General features: G+C 35.9%; 1 protein-coding gene across 2 annotated transcripts in view; it reads left to right on the top strand.

Annotated features, from left to right (window-relative positions):
• Window positions 1-22932, top strand: part of RIMS1 (regulating synaptic membrane exocytosis 1) — a 216182-nt gene that overhangs the window by 148414 nt on the left and 44836 nt on the right. The window lies entirely within an intron of this gene.

Below are 22932 nucleotides of genomic sequence, written 5' to 3'. Positions count from 1 at the left end.
TTTTAAATTATATTGATGCTATTACTCTCTTGTCTAATAAGACGTGGCCTCACTCCCCCTTACCTGCAAGCAAGTTCTCCTTCCACATCTAAGCCTTCACTGAACAAAAAATAACTATAGCATATGCATGAGTTATCAGGGAGTATGGACCCCTAGCATTGATGTCTATTCATTACTGAGCATATGCTCAATGCTGTGAAGGCACAAAACACATATCTTCCTTGTATTTCATCAATGAATCTTCAAAATAACCCTAAAGGATAGATACTTTTCTTATTTTATTTAATAGTTTAGGAAACTGAGACTTAATAAGGTTAAGTAATTCACCTATGTAAACAAAACTGATAAATGGCAGAGCAAGGATTCACATGAAGAATGACCTAACCCCAGACTTTAGCTCTAAACCATTATGTTATCCAACTCCTCTCCATGTTAGGAAAATTTTACTTACAACATTTGTATCTGGGAAGCCCAAGTCTTGCTTTATACTATATTTATGTCTTCTTATTGTTAAATAATTCTTGGTATCACAAAAATATCTTTTCTAAATGAGCATATTTTAAGATAACTACAATATTGTTACCAGTTTCACCACAAATTTACTAAACTTTCAACCCAGATCAGATACTATAGAAAGCTAACGTGTCTTGTGTTAATAGTAGGAAGAGGTCTCTGCTCCATACTCCATGCAGTTGAGAGAAGAAACCCTGCTGATCAGGAGCTGCCCTCTTATGGAGAAAGACTATGGCAACATCTTTTTTATATTTCCTTATATTTTTTATTTGAGTTTTAGGATTTAGCTGGTTTGTGCCACCACAGACAAGCTCTGGGAACAGATTTATGCCACAGCAAAATAGCCCAGTGCCTAGACCATATGCCCCACAAAGCCCTGCAGGATACATGCTATATTTTCATCCTTCAAGTTACACAACACATCCACAGATGTAGCAAGATAAGAAAGTGGTTTGTAACTTTACTGGGAATGTCTGAGTGCTTTAATTCTAAGCAAATTTGTTTTTTAAAATGTAATTATTAAACACAAACTAAAATACTATACTGTATACTTATTTGTCAGTAACCTTTTTTAAAGATATGGCTTAAATTGTATTTTTACGGTAGTATTATTCCAATAGCTGTGCCTTAATTAAGATCTCACAAGTTTCTACTAATTTTACTTACAAATATTTTTTAAGTTACTAGATAAGCAAAAGACAGTAATGAAAATTATTCCCAATTTTTAATCCGGTCTTAAATTATATATAACATTTTATATCAATGAGTGTTCTTGAACCACATTATATTTTTAATATTTGGAGAATATTTCCCTGTATACATGTGCCATAATTTATTTTAAAATTATTTACCCACAGACCACATAGGGCTCCAATTTTTTTCCCCTAAATTACTAACACTGCTATATAACACTTGTACTTTCTCTGCATGCTGCATTTCTTTTCTAACTTTTTTCTCTGTTGAGGTTAGCACACTGTGCTTAGGATTTACAAATAAATTAACAATATATTCTATCTCTAGGAGTATTTCAAATGGAGTTGCCTTTCCCTTTTACATTATAAATGCTCTTAACATTCAGGCCATGATAAAAAACTTAAAAATGTGTTCCCAGAACTTTTCCAAATGATGTTTGAATAAGGTATAAAATGACCACCCACAATACTTGGCCAAATAAGTATTCTGTGAAGTTAGTCAGTGGAGAAAGCAATATCTTTTTACTACTCAAAATGCTCAAAAGAAATATAATTTTAACAATCAGAAATCACCCGAGAGCTAGCTTCAGACACTTGAATTGGATATGAAAATGAATTCCGACTTCTACTTTGCTTTTTTAGCTCTTACACTACACCCACTTGGTACTAATTATAATTTTTGCCATGTTTCAATTTATCTTAGGATCTGTGCTGTATAATGCCATAGTCATAGAACCGGCACACACACACACACACACACACACACACACACGCCTGCAAGATCACTTACATCACTGACACTGTGAATGCAAATAAGAAATTCCTGAAAAGGCAAGTTCCGCCCTGCCAAAACTATCATTCTTATGAAATAAGAAAGAGAAATCTTAATAGTTTTCATTTTTATTTTTCTACCTTAAAATCTAGGAAGAAAAGAAAATCAAATTATTCTTTATGTTGTGTATGTACTGTATGATACTAGTGGAAAGTTCCTGATGACCTGTGAGTGTGAGGAAGGAGGTCAAAACTATAATAACATGAAATTTTATGGCTAAATCATTCATTAACTTTTTATCTTCTTAAGGATATGTTCTGTTGAGAACATTTGGTTTAACTTTAAAATTCTGAGTCTCTTCCTTTGAAAATATTAATTTCACAGTAAAATTGTCAAATATAATCTGAAGTGCTTTTAGCAAATGCTAATGTACTATTAACTAGACTTTTTCCCCCTTTTCTGCCTGACTTAGTACATCCTTATTTGATTTACTGATGTAATTATTAATTTTACTCATAGCTTAAATAAAAAGGTAACTCTGAAGAAGCATCAAATCAAATATTTTAATAAATACAATTTAAAAATATTTATTATGGTTTATATATACACTAGTAAAGAAAAAATTAATGAAATACATAAAAGAAAAGTAAAATTACTCATGATTAACCCAATAAACCCTGTGTGAACATTTGATACATATAGTCCAGGTATGTACACAGTGTTTTGCTTTGCCAGCTTTTTCTTTTTACTTAATGATGTAATTAACATTTTAATAATATTAAGATTTTATAAAAGCATTTACGTGAATTTTGTGAGAAATTAGTAAATGTTTTAAAATAAATGGTTTCTTTTTAGGCCTGGCACATTGGCTCACACCTGTAGTCCCAGCACTTTGAGAGGCCTAGGCAGGTGGATCACGAGGTCAGGAGTTCAAGACCAGCCTGGTTAAGATGATGAAACCCTGTCTCTACTAAAAATACAAACAAAAATTAGCCAGTCATGGTGGCGAGTGCCTGTAATCCCAGCTCCTCAGGAGGCTGAGACAGAGAATTGCTTAAACCCAGAGGTGGAGATTGCAGTGAGCTGAGATCAAGCCACTGCACTCCAGCCTGGGTGACAGAGTGAGAGATTCCATCTCAAAAATAAATAAATGAATAAATGAATAGGTTTTTAAATTAAGAGTGAAGAACTTTTCAAAGATTCTAAAGTAATTCAATAAATATTGCTGAAACAACTGGATATCCATCTACAAAAGAAAACAGAATTTATAAAACACCGTATATAAAAATTAACTCAAAATGGATTATAAACCTAAATATCAGTGCTAAAACTAGAAAAGTATTAAAACATAAGAGAAAATATTTTTTACTTTTAAATGGGTAAACATTTCTTGGAATGACAACAAAAGCATAAAACATAAAAGGAAAAAATTGATAAATTGTATTTTATCAAAATTAAAACTTCTGTTCCTTGAAGACCACTGTTCAGAAAATGACTGAAAATCAGACTTAAAGAAAAATTTGTAAAGCCCATTACAAAAATAACTAAATAATGAGACAGCAAACAATCCCCCAATAATGGGCAAAATATTTGAACAAACCCTTCCCCAGAGATGATTATGGCAAATTAGCATATGAAAAGATGTGCAACACCTTTAGTTACCAGAGAAATACAAATCAAAACCACAGCAACAATCCCTTCACACCCACTAGAGTGGCTAAAATTAAAAACACAAACGGTAACAAGTATGGACAAAAACTTGGTGTAGTTGAGATTATCATAGGTTGATGTTGAGAACATAAAATGGAAAGCCACTTTGGAAAGCAGTTTGGTAATTTCTTGTTAAATATATGTTTAATATATTACCCAGCAATCAAGCTCTTAGATATTTAGCCAAGAGGAAGAAAACCTTGTATCCACACACAGACATACATGCCAATGTTCATAGCAGTTTTATTCATAATAGCTACAATCTGTAAACAACTCAAATGTCTTGGTTAGTGAATGAATAAACAAATTGTGGTATATCTATACCACTGCTACTGAGCAATAAAAAGGAACAAACCATTGATAAAACAATTCTGTACTGATAAATCTCAAAAACATCATGCTAAATTAAAGAAGTCAAACTCAAAAGGCTACATTCTATAGAATTCTATTCATATGAAATGCTACGAAAAGCAAAAATGACAAGGTCAGAAAACAGTGACTGGGAGAGAGTGGAAATTGACTGCAAAGGGATATAAGGGTACTTGTAAAGATGACGATAATGTTTTATATCTTTATTGTCAAAATGCATCAAACTGTACACTAAAATATGATGAGTTGTATTATCTTACATTATATTTTATTTAATTAACCTGACATAAAAAATAAAAGACAGAAGAACACTAGATCCCTCCTATTCACCAAATATATTTATTTATTATCTTAAAAACTCTAAGACCTGAAGAAAACAATTTTTGTTTCCCTTTAATAACCTGGGAAATCCATAATATTTAATCTCATGGATAAAATTTGTTCTAAGTTATTTAAAATGCTTTCAGCATTTTGTAATTATTAAATAAGTTACAGTGCTATTTTATTAAAATAAATTAGAATAAATTAAAAAAGCATAATGCTTTTTGTTATATATCAACAAATATCTTACTGAAAGGCTGTACCAATTTTCCTGACACTGACTATTTCCACAGATGCACAGGATATTGTATGTTTTAAAATCTTTTCCAGTTTTCTAGGTAACAAGTCGTTCTTTTTGTTGTTTTCATTTGTATTTTTTTCACTACTACTAGTAAATATAAGTATTTTCCAGATGTTTACTGGCCATTTGTAATGTTTTCATTATGAATTTTTTATATACCTTCTTTATTCTTCCCCCTCCCTCAGCTTGGGACTTTGTATTATTTATTGTTCTTTAAGTGTTTTTTTTTTAATTGAAACCCTTTAATTTAACATATTATGTTGAGTTTCAGTATTGAAATTTTTTACAAATAAAAATACATTTATTTTTAATGTTTCAATAATAGAAATTTTCCCTTATAATGTATGTCTTTGGAATCATTTTAAAGACATAATTTTCTTTTAAAAAATTACTACTACTGATGTAAAAGCAAAGTATAATATTTAGCTTCACAGATAACTGGTTTAATAATTGGACCGATAGTGACTGATTCAGCATTCACGTGCCTCTTTTGAACTCTCAGGAAGTTGTTGAACTCCTGGGACCAGGCTGTGTGGGTATTACCCTTAGTATCAGGTTGTCTATTTATATAACCCTCTGGTATGTTCAGAAAGTGCTGCTTGGTGCTGCTCTCATATCCATCATTGTGTGTGTGTTAAATAGGTTGGGAGGGGAGTGAGATAGGGTAGAGATTTTATTTTGGGGGGAGGGTGTTGACATGGAAGAACTTTGACCATGTATAGATACTGGAGTCAATAATTCCAGAAAAGTTTGAAAATAGTATTTCTGAGAATGTTGCAGGGGTCCATATCCAAACACATTTAGAGGGATTAGCCTTGATTAGAAGAAAACTATTGCCTACTAGGCCACAAGGAAGGATGAAAGGTATATTTGTAAACAAGATGTGGGAGGACTTTGAGGTAAATCCTACCCAATGACCCATATCATTTCTATGGAACAGGGCAAGGTTGTTTGCTATAAATTGGGGGTTCAGGGCAAGTGTCAGTTATTCATTTGAAAATTCATACTGAGAACTGGAATTTTAAACTTCATTTTTGAAGACAAGGAATTCCAGAAAATGTTTCTTACTTTTATAAGAAATATTTGCCTTAAACATTTGTTTCAGGCCTATAGATCATATAAAATAGATGTCTGAGACTATTTTAACAACTTCTGCTTCCATGTTTATACTTTTCTGTTCTTTAACTATAAGCTATAGTGATATATAAAAAACTATAATAATACAAATAAATTACCCCAAAGAATGCTTTTTGTTTTGTATTTAGGAAATAAAATTTGAAGTCCTATGACTTAAGGAAGTAAATAATATTTATTAAATAAATTATTCAAATACCTTTTCACTGTAGGAAGATTATGATGTATGTTTGACCAAAAAAAGTCTGCTTTACTGTTATATAGCCTAAAGTGAAATGTTTTGTAATTTACAGTGACCTGTGTAAAGAAAGAATAGATATTTTTTAAAGAAAATTCAGGTTTCTATTTTAACTCCTCATTACTTTTTTGTGTGACCCTCCAACTTGCAGATTGATTTTCTATTTGTGCTCCCTATTATACTTTTGAGATTCTTTGAATAAGCTCATTAGACATAACTACTTACTAGAGCTTTATTTCTGAGAAGCACCATTGTGACACTCAACAATTCCAAATTAATTCCCAGTGCAAACCATGGAATTTTCAGTTTCTCCATTTCATTGAAGGCCTGATAAATACTGCAGAGGAAGGATTCTGGGCTGAAGTAATTCTAGAAATGATCACATTAGACATTGCAGAGCTACCTTATTTTAATTTTCACCAGCTTTAAGCAGCTTATTAATCTGCCTGAACTAAACACCTTGTAATCCCCAAGCTAAAGATGTGAGCATAATATATGAAAGAAAGAAGTCTAATGGACAGAAAAACAGCTTTTAAAACATGTACCTACTAGATCTATAAACTGTGGGGGCTAGTTTGCAGCTATTGTGGCCTCATTGGCAATCTGGAATGGAATAAATTAGAGGACATACAAATAATCTAAAGTCCCTGCTTTGATAAAATTTACACTAAGCCACTAAAAGAAACAAAAAGTTAGTATCAATTACATGATTGAATTAGGTTACTTTTAACATTATTTTCCCAATCAGGAAGTCTGTTAATTCTATGCTCTTTATGTGGTTTTTGAGTGAATGAATCAGTTGGATACTGCTTGGGACTATTCACCAAAATCTTTGGGTCTCTTGGGCAGTTTGTTTTTATTTGCTTTGTATTTCCATTATTCCAATTAGTAAGCAAGTAGTGATGGATTCAAAACCATCACTACTACTAGCAAAACAACTTTTGCATTCAACAATTATTTGCTGAGGGCTTGGCACATTTCTGTGTATTTGGAACACAAACAGAACAAAGCAAACAAAAATCCCACTCTCATGAAGCTACATTTTATTGGAGAGAGACAGAAAATAAACAAAATAAATTACCAAACTATATATTATTATTACAAGGTGACAAATGGCTAGAAAGGAGACAGGGAATAAGATCAGAAGTCCCACAAGGGAGAATGAGTTAGTATATTCAAATAGGATAGCTTGGGCAAGCCTCAATGAAAAGGTGACATTTTACCAAGGATTTGAAAGGGATAAGAGAATGAGCCAAATAGATATTGTAGGTGATGGTTTTAGGGAGCTGGGACAACAAGTGCAAATCCCTGGGGCCAGGGTATTCCAAGTGATTACTAGGAATAACAAAGGGGCTATCATGGTTAGAGAAGAGATAGTGAGGAGAAGTAGCAAGTGATGAGGATAGAAAGTTAATGGGCTTTGTAGCGATACCTCTAGCAGTGAGTATGAAAGACTATTCCTAACAATGCAGACTTCATAAATGGTTAGTTACTTTTTCATGCATAAGCACACTAAATGTCATTTGTAAAATTAGAGTTCCACTTGCTTTGATGGGAAGAATGACTTGCTTTTCAAGTAAAATTAGAATGTTAGAGAGGTGTAAGCATATATTTTTAAAAATAAAATGAGAGGAAGTAAACCATAAAAATGTGAAATTGCTTAGAAACTCTAATGTCTTGATCTGAATTTTTGCCATTTATATTTAATACAGTAGTTTTAACTTAACTGTAGACTCATACTCATCTTGGTCAGCTTGAGTTCTTTCAATCCCTTGCCCCAGACCTCAGAGTCAAAATTCAGTTCTTGAATGCAGAAGTGACCTATATGTTTTAATAGAAATTAACCAATAGGTGCACTGTAGAAACTCTAAAGTAGTAGTTGCCTAAAAGAGAGAACAATTTTGACATGCTTTGATTCTTGGTTGCAGTTATCAAACAGCATACAGAGAGAGGGTCAACACCAGTATATTTGCCTGAAAGAGAACTATTTGAACCATTTCTGTTCTGCCTTCTTTTACAAAAAAGGAATGGTGTTATTGATTGTTAGTGAGACCTTTATCACTTCAAAGACAATGGGCCTCCTATTACATTATTCATTATTCACAGCCTCTATGATGGCCTCTAAGGCTTTATTCAAAGTACTATGGGTAGACAACACCATCTTCTTATTTTGACTTCTAAGTTGCTAATTATCTCAGCCTTCTGCTTGGTTGAAAGTGTCTGGAGAAAACATGATGAAGCCACCTCAGATCTTAAAATAGAAGCTTCATTAAGCTTTCTGATTCAGAATTTTTTTTCAATACTAGTTTTAAGAGTCAGTTTTGAGGCCATAGGAAATCAGAAGTAAAATGTAAAAAGACAGGCTAAGAAAAAAAATGGATTTGTGTTATGATGCTTGTAGTACTAATTATCATTTCAAAAACCAAGAAGATGGGGAGGAGAAATAAAGTCTTTCAGGTAATGGGTTATACTTCTTAATTTAAAACATTATTTTTAAAAATAATATTGCTCTACTCCTGAAATGCTTTCATATTCTTTTGCAACAGGGAAAAATTTAGACTTAGACTTACAAAGAATTCCTAGCTTGAAGGAAAAAGTTGCATAAAGTCCGTATTTCACTGTACTACATTACTTAAATGAAATTATACTCCTTTTTTGGATATTGTGGATATTGTTTGTGTCAAAGGTGTTCCCGGGAAAGAATAAATTATATCTCTTTATGTTGGCCTTGAATGCAACCTGAATCTTTCTCTCAGGATCTGTCTTATTATAGCCTTGAGGTTAGGGAAGATGGTCTGTTGAGCTTTTTCGTTTGCCACCCTTTGGTTAAAATAGCATGTTTGTCAGGACTCCTAAACTCTGTGATGATCCATCCACAGTGCTGAAAATATATGCATGATCTTAGGTATGGTAATGTTTTTAAGTAGGCATGGTGGACAATGGAGCACAAAATAAGTATTTACAAAATCTTCATGTGGCAAATATTATAACAAGAGCTATTTTGACTAGCACAAAAATCTAAGCAAAAGATCCAAAGCAAAAGCATTTCACTAAAACATTTAAAAATCATCAGCTTCATGGGTGTTTCAGTGCTTGCTTTCTTCCGGCAAAGTTCCTTTGCTGGGACTTAGCCAAGATGGCACATGTCCTTTTTGCCTCACGCTGTAGCCTTCTCCTGAGTCCTGAGCTCACAGCACAGTATTCTCTAAAGCTGACAATAATGTGTTTTAATTCATCAGTGACTGTCAGAAAAATGTGGGCTAAAAGTTGCCTTGTTAAGAGTTGTGTATATGTTTATAGGATGTAAAAACAAAATAAAATAGAAAAAAAAGCCTGAGAAAGGACAAACCTGAATTTGCAGCAGTGGGTAATACTACCGTAATAAAGGATCTGGGCCTAGTGGATGAGATGTTTCATCAAGAACCTGCTAGGAAATAGGTTAAATGTAAAAATGTTAATGAAAAATGTGGTATTCTTTTATCTAAGTTATTTTCTTATCTTTAAAACTTTAATCATGAAAATAGATTGAGATCAGAGAGTAAATTCATTTTTTTATGTCTGAGATTAAGCTTCTTGAATTCGCCATTGGAGTTAAAATATTTGAGGAAGGGCCTGACTGCAGTCTGTACAAGCCCTACCATTATTGGCTTTTAGCCCTTGACCTGATGTCCCTATCCAGCCCTCCTGGTGGGTGTGATCCAGGGCGTTGGCTGATGAGACAGGGAAGAAAAGGTGAGGATGCAGGCAAAGATTGAACAAGGCTGGAAGGCTGGGCATTGGGGATAAGGTGGAGTGCTGCTGAAGCAGAAGACTCAGTGTGTTAAAAAGCAGGACCACCAGGGGCTGAGCTCAAAGCAGACCAAACCTACACTGATTCAGGAGGACACAGAGCTAGAGACCAAGGTCAGAAGCCAAGTACAGGGGATCCAGAATTAAAATAAGGGGTTGAGGAAACAAAAGTGTCTGAATCCTGGCAGAATGGGCCCCATAAAGGACAAAAGAACTGGGAAAATTCTGCCTTGCCCTGTTGTGGGGAAATATTTTTTTTTCCCTTATATGCTTCACTGACTGGGTTGGAATAAGCTTCCAGAGTTCAGAGCCTCTAACGGGAACTCACCGATTCTGACAGTTTGGCACAAGGGCAGAGATGACTGAGATCTTCTTATTTACAGAAGCATCCATCACAAGTTGCAACATCTGATTATAGTTTATTTCAGATATGGTCAAGTTCAATAGTGGGCAGATAGTGGGCATTCTAATAATGTTAACTGTAGTATCAGGAAGTGACAAAGTGGGAGGATTTGGTGTCACTGCTTAACTTAAGCAACAAAGAAAGAAGTTTCCCAAATTGCTTAGGCTTGCATAATACTGAGGTACAAGGTAAGGTCAGCAAACAACATAGAAGAAAATAAGTTCTTATTTCACTCTCAACCCTTAAAAAGATTTTTGATACATTTTTGCTTTGTAGACATATGGCTTTTGTTTGGGGAAAATATTAAGGATAATGTAGAAGGAAATATTAAAGGATAATTAAGGAAGAAGTACAGTAATATTTCTTAGTGCTTCTCTTATTGATCATTGCTATCTATTTTTAGCATTTTATTCTAATATTTTCAGTTTTTTCAGAAAAATAACTTATTTTGCATAGTACGCTCCATATTGAGTGAGTAAGTATATATTACTCTCATGAAAATTATCTTTTTAAGTTTAAAACTGAAGAAGCCATGATGAAGGAATGATCAGAGAAATTAAAGAGCATAGAATGACTCTACTTCCCAAAACTTAGAGAATTGCTTAGGGAAAACAAAAAATTATTTTAAGAGGCTAAAATGTTAAGTTGAGATAAAGAGTTTGCACCTTCCCCCACCCACCACCACTGGTTTTGCTAAGGGATAGATCCTGGCTGAGTGGAGGATGATCCTCAGCACAGATTTGTGCAGTGTGCGTGACCATGGCAGAGATTGTAATATCTATTTTTGTAAGAATATGTTTTGATTCAGAACCTCAACTCATAAGGACTAGACATCAAATTATTTCTCTCTCTCTCTCTCTTTTTTTTTTTTTTTTTGTGAAAACTGCCTCCTGAGGATTCTCCTGCTGTGATTCTCCTGCTATGAATTCATCCGTCTTAAAGCCTTCTTGGTCCAATTCTGTCACTTTTCAGTCACTTTAATTTGGTAAGAATAAACTGGTGTCAGGAGTGAGTTATCCATCTTCTTTAATATTTCAGTCTCACATTTGACTCCAAGTTCCTTCCTTCCACACCTTACTCTCTCCCCTCTCTCCTCAGTATATGTTACTGTGGCCCAAACCCGTGGTGGAGGGTTTGGACTTTGGGATGTGAGCATGTCTTCTCCCCTCAGACACTTGCCTCCCTCCTCCCTGTCCTGTCCTCCTAGTGCTGGGGCTTGGAGCTGAGAGGGGAGAAGACAGTCCTCCTGTGGCAGCCAGGGTGTGTCTGGCCTCCCTTGGGGAGTCATCACTGCTTCTCTGACTCACACTGAACCAGTCCTCAGTTCCCACTGTAGGGTGAACATCCAAATGCCTATCTTTCCATAAGGCTTTTGTGGTGGACTTTTAGAAGGCTTTGTGGGAACATGCATAGTGCTCTAGTATGGGACATCCAGGAATGACTCTATTTTATTATCTTCCTTTCTACCTTTCCTTGCCAAATGATGGGATTGCAGTCTGCCAGTATTCTTTGAATTGCCCCTTTCTCTAGTTCCAATGGCATCAGGATACACCTTTGAGACAAGAAGCAATCACCAGTTACCAAGTCAGTGGACAGAATTTTCAGGCTCATTCTTCTTGAAAAAAGAAAGTGTGAAATTGAAGAGAGGGTGAAGAGAGAGTTGCTGCTGTGTCAATTCAGTACATCTTCCAAAAGATAGTTTCTTTTTTCTGCCTACGCTTTTTGTTATCTCACTCTGACAAAGGCCAGAGACTGCGTTGTCTTCTTTTGCCTTTGAGGGTATGAAGAATAGGACCCACTTTGAACTTGGCCCTGGAAATTTTAAGGTTTTCTTACTCAATTTCTCTTTTTTCAAGGCACCATCTTTGCAATAATCTCATTTTGTTTTGTGAAGGGTAGGGAGAGAAGGAAGGACTTTACATTATCCTTCTAGTAACACTGAAAGTTTACTATGTGTTTTGAGGCATTACCTAACTCATTTGAAACTGAGTCCCAGAAAAGTTTGTCTTTTCTGTCCAAAGTCATACAGCTAGTAAGTGTCAGGGCCAGAATTTAAATCTGAGTAGTCTAGCAAGAGAGGCCGAGTTCTAAACACTTCCTCCTGAGGCTTGTAAGATGTAATGCCTAGTCCTGCGTAGCTTATGAACACCTAATCCTAAAACAGTAGGGTGTGGCTCTCAGAGGACACACATGAGAATATTCATCTTATGAGTGAGAATTCCAAGTCATAATGCTGTGAAGCCTCATTAAAGCTTGGTGTCAGCTAGAAAACAGTAAATCATTGACCCCAGAGATGGTAAGATCCCAGCAAATTTACTTTCTGTCTAAATAAAAAGCTTATTAAAACAAATGATAATTATTTTAGTGTATTCTCCTTCTGTTGTCTAATTAACCACAAAAGTGGTTAATCTTGCAAAGGATTATATAATTTAGTGGCCATTTAGCTGTTGCTTTTCAATTTGGTACACTCAAACATAATCAGTAGTAGATGTATTAGATAACCAAAGAAGTTTTAAGAAAAATTATGCTCACAGATTAGTGATGGATACAAGCAAGGTAGAAACAAATGAATAATTTTATGCACTCTTCATATTATGCTTTGCAAAAATTTCACAATCAATGGTAAATCTCAGAATTCTAAAGCTATTTATTGTTAAGATAGTGGTATACATAGTCTACCTTCAAGTGGTTAAAACTGTGTTGAAGTCCTCCGCAATACAGCTATACTTTCTCAAATGAAATGTTGACTCTGTCTCCTTCAAGATGAGCGTGTAGCCCTCACAACATTAGAAAAATCTGAAGCTCCTCCAACTTTCTTGGTTACCAGTTAAGGACCTGCTGCCTCTGTAGCACATGAATGTAGTAGGATGAGTTCCACTGTAAGTTAGAGAACTCCATCTAGGTTGCTTAAGGGATGCTGCGGTATCTTGCAAAATTCCAGGAGGAACAGAGTAATTGTGTAAGAAATAGGGAGAAGAGTACTCACAGCAATCCTGGAAATGTTCCACTTTTTTTTTTTTTTAATCTCCACAGGTGTGTACCTCCTTGGTAGACTACTCATTGATCTGCTTTCATTCTTTTTCATCTATTAAAATTAGAAAATATTCACCACCTACATTTCTTTGGAGTGTAAGCGTAATTGACTGTAAATATCAGGGACTTTGAAATTGGACTGACCTAGATTTTGTATTTCAGTTTTGCCACTTGCATATATTGGGCAAATCATTTAATCTCAATTTCCTTATGTGTAAAAATAATATGAGATTTACTGAGGTTTAATGAGAACTAAATGAGATGCTATAGGTAAAGCATCTGTATTTTTTGCCTATGTGTTATTCTCTTCCTTGTTTATTTAGTGATGCCTTGACTAATCGTATAGCACAAACATAATCATATCATACAAGACACTTAATTTGATGGGATGTTTGTCAATTTACACTCAGTATGAAAAGGGAAAGCACAAAGATTGTATTCACAAGCTGGTGGGGAATTTGCGTCTGAGTGAGAGGGTCCCTGCAGTTACACTAGGTCTACTATGTTGGACCACAGGGTTAATCTTATTTAAGCCATTTGCTAGCTGGAGAGACAGGAGGAGCTGGACGATAGTCTCATACTTCCTGAAAACAATGTTCCTTGTTTAATTAGGTCCAGGAACCCGGGCTGTTTCTATAAGCATTTCTCGCAGGATCTATCCCAAAGCCTAATGAGCATTGGCATAGGTCTGACTCCTCTCTCTCAAGTGTCCCCACCATGACCAGACTCTTTGAACCACATTTCTTTCCTCTTCATGGTTCATACATACATTCTGGTAACTGTAGCTTCTGTAGAAATGTTTGCACCATAGTCTCCTTCAATCTGATTTTTTAGATGGCATATTTATGTTGCCTATTTAATTTCTTTCTGTGTTTCTCAAATTTCTGAGAAAGATAGCAGAAGATCAGTAGACCCTTGGCTTTGGTGAAGAAATATCTGTTGGTTTTACTCTTTATGAGTGCTCCAACCAGCCCCATTCCTGTAGTGGTTTATTACTTTGTAGACACAGATTCGGATTGCTTTTGAAATTAGACAAGATAGGAGTAAAGATTACACAGAATACTTGCCATCTACCTAGAGTGTTTTTGGCATCTCCCTGAAAATTTATGGACTATAGTCATAAAGATATATGCAGTTATTCTTCCCAAATGAGGTGCATTTCATTCCTTTGTGAAGAATGGTCCTGGAAATTAAGCCTATTTTAATGGCTGATGTTGGAATAGAAAAGAACACAAAGAGGTCTAAGGAAACAATGCTTTTGAATCAGGAAATAAATTCAGTTTTATAAAACTTAAGAGTAGAATATCAGATTTGGCAGTAATTAAAACATGTGACATGAATAAGTTTATAATACTCTGTAAATACAATCAAGTGATAATGATTCATGAAACTGTTTCACAGAGTATTAAAACCAGTCTCCAAGTTTTATTATTTTTATTTTTATTTTTTTATTTTACTTTAAGTTCCAGGATACAAATGCAGAATGTGTAGGTTTGTTACATAAGTATACATGTGCCATGGTGGTTTGCTGCATCTATCAACCCATCATCTAGGTTTTAAGCTCTGCATGCATTAGCTATTTGTCCTAATGCTCTTCCTTCCATTGCATCCCATCTCCCAGCTGTCCCTGGTATGTGTTGTTCCCCTTCCTGTGTCCATTTGTTCTCACTATTCAGCTCCCACTTATAAGTGAGAACAAGTGGTGTTTGAGTTCTGTTCCTGTGTTAGTTTGCTGAGGTTGATGACTTCTAGCTATATCCATGTACCTGCAAATGACATGATCTCATTCTTTTTCATGGTTGCATAGTATTCCATGGTGTATATGTATCACATTTCCTTTATGCAGTCTGTCATTGATGGGCATTTGGGTTGGTTCTATGTCTTTGCTGTTGTAAATAGTGCTATAATAAACATACGTTTACATGTGTCTTTATAGTAGAATGATATATATTCCTTTGGGTATATACTCAGTAATGGGATTGCTGGTTCAAATGGTATTTCTGGTTCTTGATCCTTGAGGAATTGCCAAACTGTCTTCTACAATGGCTGAACTAATTTACATTTCCACCAAGAGTGTAAAAGCATTCCTATTTCTCCACAGCCTTGGCAACATCTATTGTTTCTTGACTTTAATAATAATTAGTGATATAAAAATAATAAGAACCATCTATGAAAAACCCATGACCAACACCGTACTGCATGGACAAAAGCTGGAGGCAATCCCATTGAACACCAGAATAAGACAAGGATATCCGCTCTCACCACTCCTATTCAACATAGTATTGGGCATCCTATTCAGAGCAATACGGCAAGATAAAATAATAAAAGACATTCAAATAGAAAGAGAAATCAAACTATACCTGTTTACCGTATTTTTGAAAATGTCTTTGGGTTACTTATGGAAATACAATCTGTGTGACTTTCAATAAGAAAATTTACCTCTTTGAATCAGTTTCTTTATCTTTAAAGAAAGATTAAGATAAAGATCTCCCTCACGTACTTGTGAGAATTAAATGTAATAATATATGAGGAACACCCAGGAGTGTGCCCTGAATGTAGCAGGTACTCATGAAATGCCACTATTATTCTTATTTTAAAAAGAAACAAAAAGCAGTTTCTTGATAGTCACACAGTTTACATCCCAAGACCTCTGTGAACTCCCCAATTCTCAAATGTCCCTCTATTACTTCTTGATGAAAATAATAGACGGACATTAAACCTTATACGAAAATTAACTCAAGATGGATTAAAGAACTTAAATGTAAAACTCAAAACCATAAAAATCTTAGAATCTTAGAAGAAAACCTAGGCAATACCATTCAGGACATAGGCTTGGGCAAAGACATGTAGAGGCTTTCCTACTTAGTATAGGTGTAGTTGCATAGGTGCTTAGAAATCAGTATTTCTTTATAAAATATTTTCCAACAATCTCATGTATTTATAAGGTACTTACTTGATTCCCCTGAAGTTGGATATAAAGTTGTTAGGGATATATATATGTTGTTGGATATAAAGTTCTGGTCCTCTTAAAGGAAAAGAAATCAAACCCTGATCTTGTAAAATGTATAGAGAGAAAAGACTTCACAGCATGACTTTCTGACCTTGAGCTTTATTCCCAGAACTTACCTTAATTTTTGGAATTTCTCACTCATCACTATTGAAACCCTCAGACTAGCCTCGGAGAGGTTCTGTAAAGACAAATTTTCTGTGTGATTCTTCTTTTCAGAGATGACACACATCTTTATCATTTTTTTTTTTTTTTTTTTGAGACGGAGTTTCACTCTTGTTACCCAGGCTGGAGTGCAATGGCGCGATCTCCGCTCACCGCAACCTCCGCCTCCTGGGTTCAGGCAATTCTCCTGCCTCAGCCTCCTGAGTAGCTGGGATTACAGGCACGCGCCACCATGCCCAGCTAATTTTTTGTATTTTTAGTAGAGACGGGGTTTCACCGTGTTGACCGGGATGGTCTCGATCTGTTGACCTCGTGATCCACCCACCTCGGCCTCCCAAAGTGCTGGGATTACAGGCGTGAACCACCGCGCCCGGCCACATCTTTATCATTTAAACACAATTTTACAAATGGCTCCAAAATTATAGATAGGTAATACCCAGAAACCAACAAGCATGTTGATTATGTGGTTTGGTTACAAAATGGTTTACCCATTTTCATTTTGGAAGCCCCTCTGGGGTTGCACTGCCTGCCAGGTTCTCAGCATATCTCCACCTGACTCAGTCTGTCTTTCTTCTCCCATCCCTTATAGGAGCACATTCAGATCTGTTTGTGTTCCTAGAGATTCATGCAGAGGAAAGAGATTCATGTAGAGGAGAGAGATTCATGCTCAGAACTTGGTGTTTTCTCTCTTCCTGCTTTGGGTTCTCTCCTAGGTTCTGGTTCCTCCTCAAAGACCCTTTTTTTTTTTTTTTTTTTTGAATTATCAACAGCAGGACTGTGGACCCATTCAGAGGAGGCCTCCTACATCTTATTTCTTGCCAAAGGCATCCCTAATTCTGTGAGCACACCTTATAAAAAAGCTTAACATGAACAAGAGAAACACAAAGTTTCAGGAAGGCCGTTTTGTTTCACATAATTTACAGAAGCAATGCACTTGGTCTGAAAATACTTATTAAAGTAGTACCAGATGACTGCTTTATCTATATAATAAGTATTGAAAATATTTACATTATTAAAACTAGCTGTGGAAGAAAACAGCCTCCTGACTGGGTGTTTTAGTAAACAGAGCTATTTATTTAATCATTTTAACATATTAATAGTGATAGTAAAAGGAACCTCCATTCAGAACTATATATCTACTACTTGTACTGTCTTCTTATTTCTAACTTTAAATTCATGTCTATCATTAGGAACAAGTACATGGTATATACACAGAATAGAACAATGACATGATTCCATTAGGTTTTTCGTGCAAAATATATATGTTTCATGATTTCATGTGACTATGACATGTTTCTGCTGGGCATTTTATTTTTAATTTTTTTGAGACAGATATTTTATTTTTAATTTGAGACAGATTCTTGCTCTGTTGCCCAAGCTGCAATACAGAGGTACAATGACAGCTCACTGCAGCCTTGACCTCTTGGGCTCAAGCAGTCCTCCCTCCTCTGCCTCCTGAGCTGCTTGAAACCACAGGATTCTGCTACCACACCCTGCTAATTTTTTAGAATTTTTGTTGAGATGGGGTTTTGTCATGTTGCCTAGGCTGGTCTTGAACTCCTGGACTGAAGCCATCTGCCCCCCTCAGCCTCTCAAAATGCTGGAATTACAGGTGTGAGCCACCATGTCTGGCCCTCTACCAGGTGTTTTAAATACCTTCTAAATCATATTGGTTTAGACTCATTAACTACTATGTCTTAAAACCTAATTTATTGATTGAGCTATAAGAAGGAATGGTTAAACATAATAATGCCACTACACAATTTGGTGCCTTATTAATTTATGCTAAAATCATTCTAAGGTACTTATTAGTTGTGATCCTGTTGAAAACTGACAGCCCATAAACTGAATTCGGCTTTCAGTCATCAATCAATGAATCAATCAATTAAATGTTAATTATTCGACATTTATGAATTAGAAAATTTCACATCAAAGTCTGGATTTGCAGTTTTTCTGGAATAACTGAAATATTTGGCAGAATTGGATGTGCTGAATTTCATATGAGCTAGCACTGAGTAGGTACTCAATGAAGCTGCTTTTTTTTTTTTTTGAGATGGAGTCTTGCCCTGTCACCAGGCTGGCGTGCAGTGGTGCAAACTTGGCACACTGCAACCTCTGCCTCCCAGTTCAAGTGATTCTCCTGTCTCAGCTTCCCGAGTAACTGGGACTACAGGTGCGCACCACCACGCCCAGCTAATTTTTGCATCTCTAGTAGAGATGGGGTTTCACCATGTTTGCCGGGATGGTCTCAATCTGTTGACCTCATGATCTGCCCACCTTGGCCTCCCAAAGTGGTGGGATTATAGGTGTGCCACCACGCCCAGCATGAAGCTGCTTTTTACAGAATCTTTCTGGCCCTGATAAGCACTTGAATTTGCAGCCCCTGATCTAAACACTTACTATTTCAGTGCATCCTACATTCTGCATCCAGATTAAACTTCCATCTGTATTACAGTAAGTGTGCCACTCTAACACTTCTAATAACCTTCCTCAACTCCTCATTGACTCTGTGACCTGACCTCCAAGGCCTTCCCGTTCTGGGCTCTACCTATTTTTGTTCTGCCTTATTTTCTGCTTTCTACCACTAGGTACTATTGTTCTGATCAAGTACGGCTACTTGTTAACAGATCACAGCTCGTGCATTTATAGCTCTTCTCTTTCTTATGCCTTTTCTTCTCCCTCAAATTCCTTCCCATCTGTAGTTGTGTAAGAACACCAAAGCCATTGTTTTAGGTCCTCTAAGCCTGGTTCAGCATCTCAATTATATCTTTCCTGAACAGCCGGTAGTAGTTCTTCCCTCTTTTAGACTCAAATACTGATTTTTCTGACTTTCAGATTACTGAATGTATAATCTTTTATATTGAAATTATATTATAATTTCAATATAAAATTGCATGACCAAGGCTTTTTTCAGCTACTGGATAGGGTCCATATCTTGTTCACTTTGAATCCCACATGTACTTAAGACATTCACTTATATTTATTTGCCACTCAATAATTATTTGTTGAATGAGAAAATTTTCTTCTTTTTTCCAGTATTCTGTATGTAAGTAACATCTTCTGAGACATAGATATTGATATTGATATTTGCATTTCATTTAGGTAAATGATAGATATATGTATTTAAAATATTGATTTTTGTTAGGTATGTGATTATTTGGAACTCTAGAGCCTTTTATATAATCAAATATTTGACCTTCCTATTTAATCTTTTTTTTCCCATAATTACTGTAATATTGCTTGGTTCTTAATAGCTCAGACCCACTAAAATAATTCAGAAGGAATTATGAAGTACTTGCACTGTGTCTTTCTTGACATTGTAATACTATCATATGCAAACTATAAGAAAAACTGTTAATTCAAAACTATAATGTGGTATTAAATATTAGGCTAACAGGATTAAGTGTGAAGCTTAACTGGAAACATTGCAGCTGATAGAAGTCTTTTAAAACATGACATCAAAACAATTTAATATCCTTTTAGTTACACAGTTAGGCTGGTCATTGCTCAATGTTACTAACTCAAAAGCATGTGCTTGCATTTAGATTATGTTGAATAGTAACTATGGGTTGACGGTTTGTTTCCACGGACGGACTGGTTTGCTTTGCACTCACTCAGCTGCCATGCATTACCAGCTTTCTGACTTCTGATCTTCTGGCTTTTATTCTGTTTCTCGTCAAAGTGTGGGTATATATTAAGGTGGTGGTGGTAGAGGGAGAGGCCTGGAGTTTACACTTTGTTCCCAGACCCTCCTCTAGTTTTCCTCTAAGGTTGTTTCAGTATCTCCGAGAAAATAGTTGACTGTAGAATGAAAAGAGCTGCCAAAGTTGGTCAATGTGTACATGCATAAAGTTCAAGTAAAAGTATTTTTTCTTTTAGTATTTGAAATATGTTACCAGTATTATAGAAAAGATTTATAACACAATAACATTTTTATTTTTCCCCCAGGGGGAGTCTTTAAATTGTTTTTAAAGACAGAAACAATTGCATTCTCATAAATATATTCATGGCAGTGTTCATAAATATAATTATTCAGCACAGCTATGTCAGCAAGAACTACGGGAATAACTTGTGCTTGACCTTTACTCACAGTAGCAAAGAAACCATTTTATGTTGGCACTTTAAATCTCTCAGGGGACCATTGTGACAGAGGAATATAGCCTGCAATGAATAGCATTTAAACTTATGTAGTGTCTGTCTAACAGGGAACTTTGAAAATGTTTTCAAATTTTTTATAAGATTTAAGGGTTTTTTTCTATTTATTTCTTAATATTTTGTATTTTATTTAAAAGAAACAGGAGTAATGAGGCAGCTGAGTATGAAAATTCTTTTCTTATGACACAACCATAAACTGGCCTTTTCCAAATAGTGGTTCAACTGATTTGTTCTGTATTATCTTTTTCATTTATCTGTGTTTATGTGTGCGAACTACTTGGATCCTATGCCCTTTTTATACTGCTTTCTCCCTTCTTCCATCCTTCTTTCCCTCCCTGTTTTACTTCCTTTCTAACCTTTGTTAAGTACTGACTATATGGAGAATAGTTTGCTAGTTATCAGAGGGTTAAAAACAACAGAAAGCTCAATGTTTTTTCTAAAAATCTCAAAACTTAATTGGAAAAATACATTTTAGTTAAGCAGACTCTGAGATAATAGTTCAAGTTCAAGTAGTTTATTTGGGAGGTAAAGGAGATTCCTGTAGGAGAGTGGTAAAGTGAGGGACAAGTATCATAGTTTCCTAGGGCTGCCTTAACAAAGTGCCAAAAACTAGGTGACTTATAGTAACAGAAATGGGTTGCCGCACAGTGCTGAAGCCAGAGGTCAGAATTCGGGGGTTAGCAGGGCCATGCTCCCTTTGGAGACACTAGGGACAGGATGGTTCCATGTCACTTTTGTACCTCCTGGTAGTACCAGGTGTCCCTTGGTTTGTAGCAGCATCACTACAGCTGCCATCTTAACAAGACACATTGTATTCCCTCTGTACTTGTCTGTCTCTGTGGCCAAATTTCCCCTTTTGATAAGCCCTAATGGATTACGGCTCTCTCTAATAATCTCATTTTAACTTGATTACTTTATGAGAATTCTGTTTTCCAAGTAGTCACATTCAAAGGTTCTTGGGATTAGAACTTTAGGACTCCAACATATCTTTTTTGGGGGTTGGGGGTGGTGCATAATTCAAACCATAACAACAGGTAAGATAAGGAAGACAAAGAATGAACTTAATTCCAGGAAAACAACAGCTAGGAACAGGTTGAAAATGCAAGCCTCAGAGTTATCCCACTAAAAGGGGCAAAGGAGCAGGCATGTATATTTACAAACCCCCATCAGTCATGGGAAAGAAAGTATTAATTCCCCCTTGTCCTTATTTCTGCTCTGTACTTTAGGCAAAGCAGGCTCCAGCAGTCAGAGAAAGCCCTCAGGGAAAGAAATGCAAATGATGGGAGCTGGGGGAATGTGATTTCCCAGTGAAGTAGAGGAAGGGAACATGAGAGGGACACCACCAACATCCGACAATACCTGAAACAATAAATGTAAAAGCACATAACCCAAACTGTACTGGGGAAATACAAAGCAAGTTAAAATCTGGAGTAGCAGATGTTAACCAGAGGAGGACTTTGGGCATACTTTCAAACCCTGAAGGAACTGATGAATGTTGTCCGCTAGTGAGAGGCCAACCAAGGAAGCCATAACATTCAAAGACTGGATAAAGTAGGAAGCAATTCATGTGGAATAGATCAGAGGAGGGACCCTCCAACTACAGTGGTGTCTCATTCTAGGCAGGTGATTCACATTTACTTCTAGGTGCAATTTCACATTTCTTAATGTGGTTCTTAAAGATGTGGCCACTGCATGTTTCTTAAATCATCTCTGTATTAGTTTGCATTTGTTTTAGCTGTAAAAACTGAAATCACTATCAGTTTGCTAGGGCTCTGTAACAAAGTACTACAGACTGTGAGGCTTACACAATAGAAATTTATTTTCTCAGGGTTCTGAAAGCAAGAAGTCTGGGATTGAGGTGTGGCTGTGTTGGTTCCTTCTGAGGCCTTGTTGGCTTGTAGATCACTATCTTTTCCTGCATTATCCTCCCTCTTTACCTCTTTACTTCTCTTCCTAACTCCTCTTATAAGGATCCAGTCATATTAAATTAGTCTAATGAAATTACTTGGCCAGGCATGGTAGCTCACACTTGTAATTCCAGTACTTTGGGAGGCTGACATAGGTGGATTACATAAGGTCAGGAGTTCAAGACCAGCCTGAGCAACATGTTGAAACCCCGCCTCTACTAAAAACACAGAAATTAGCCAGGCTTAGTGGCAGGCACCTGTAATCCCAGCTACTCAGGAAGCTGAGACAGGATAATAGTTTGAACCTGGAGGCAGAGGTTGCAGTGAGCTGAGATCGTGCCATTGTACTCCAGCCTGGGCAACAAAAGTGAAACTCCATCTCAAAAAAAAAATTACATTTCGAGGTACTGGGGATTAGGACTT

The sequence above is a fragment of the Cebus imitator genome, unplaced genomic scaffold (genome assembly GCF_001604975.1).
Source record: "Cebus imitator isolate Cc_AM_T3 unplaced genomic scaffold, Cebus_imitator-1.0 Scaffold218, whole genome shotgun sequence".
Lineage (NCBI taxonomy): Eukaryota > Metazoa > Chordata > Mammalia > Primates > Cebidae > Cebus > Cebus imitator.
Note: the sequence above shows the minus strand (reverse complement) of the source record. Positions and strands in the feature narration are given on the sequence as shown.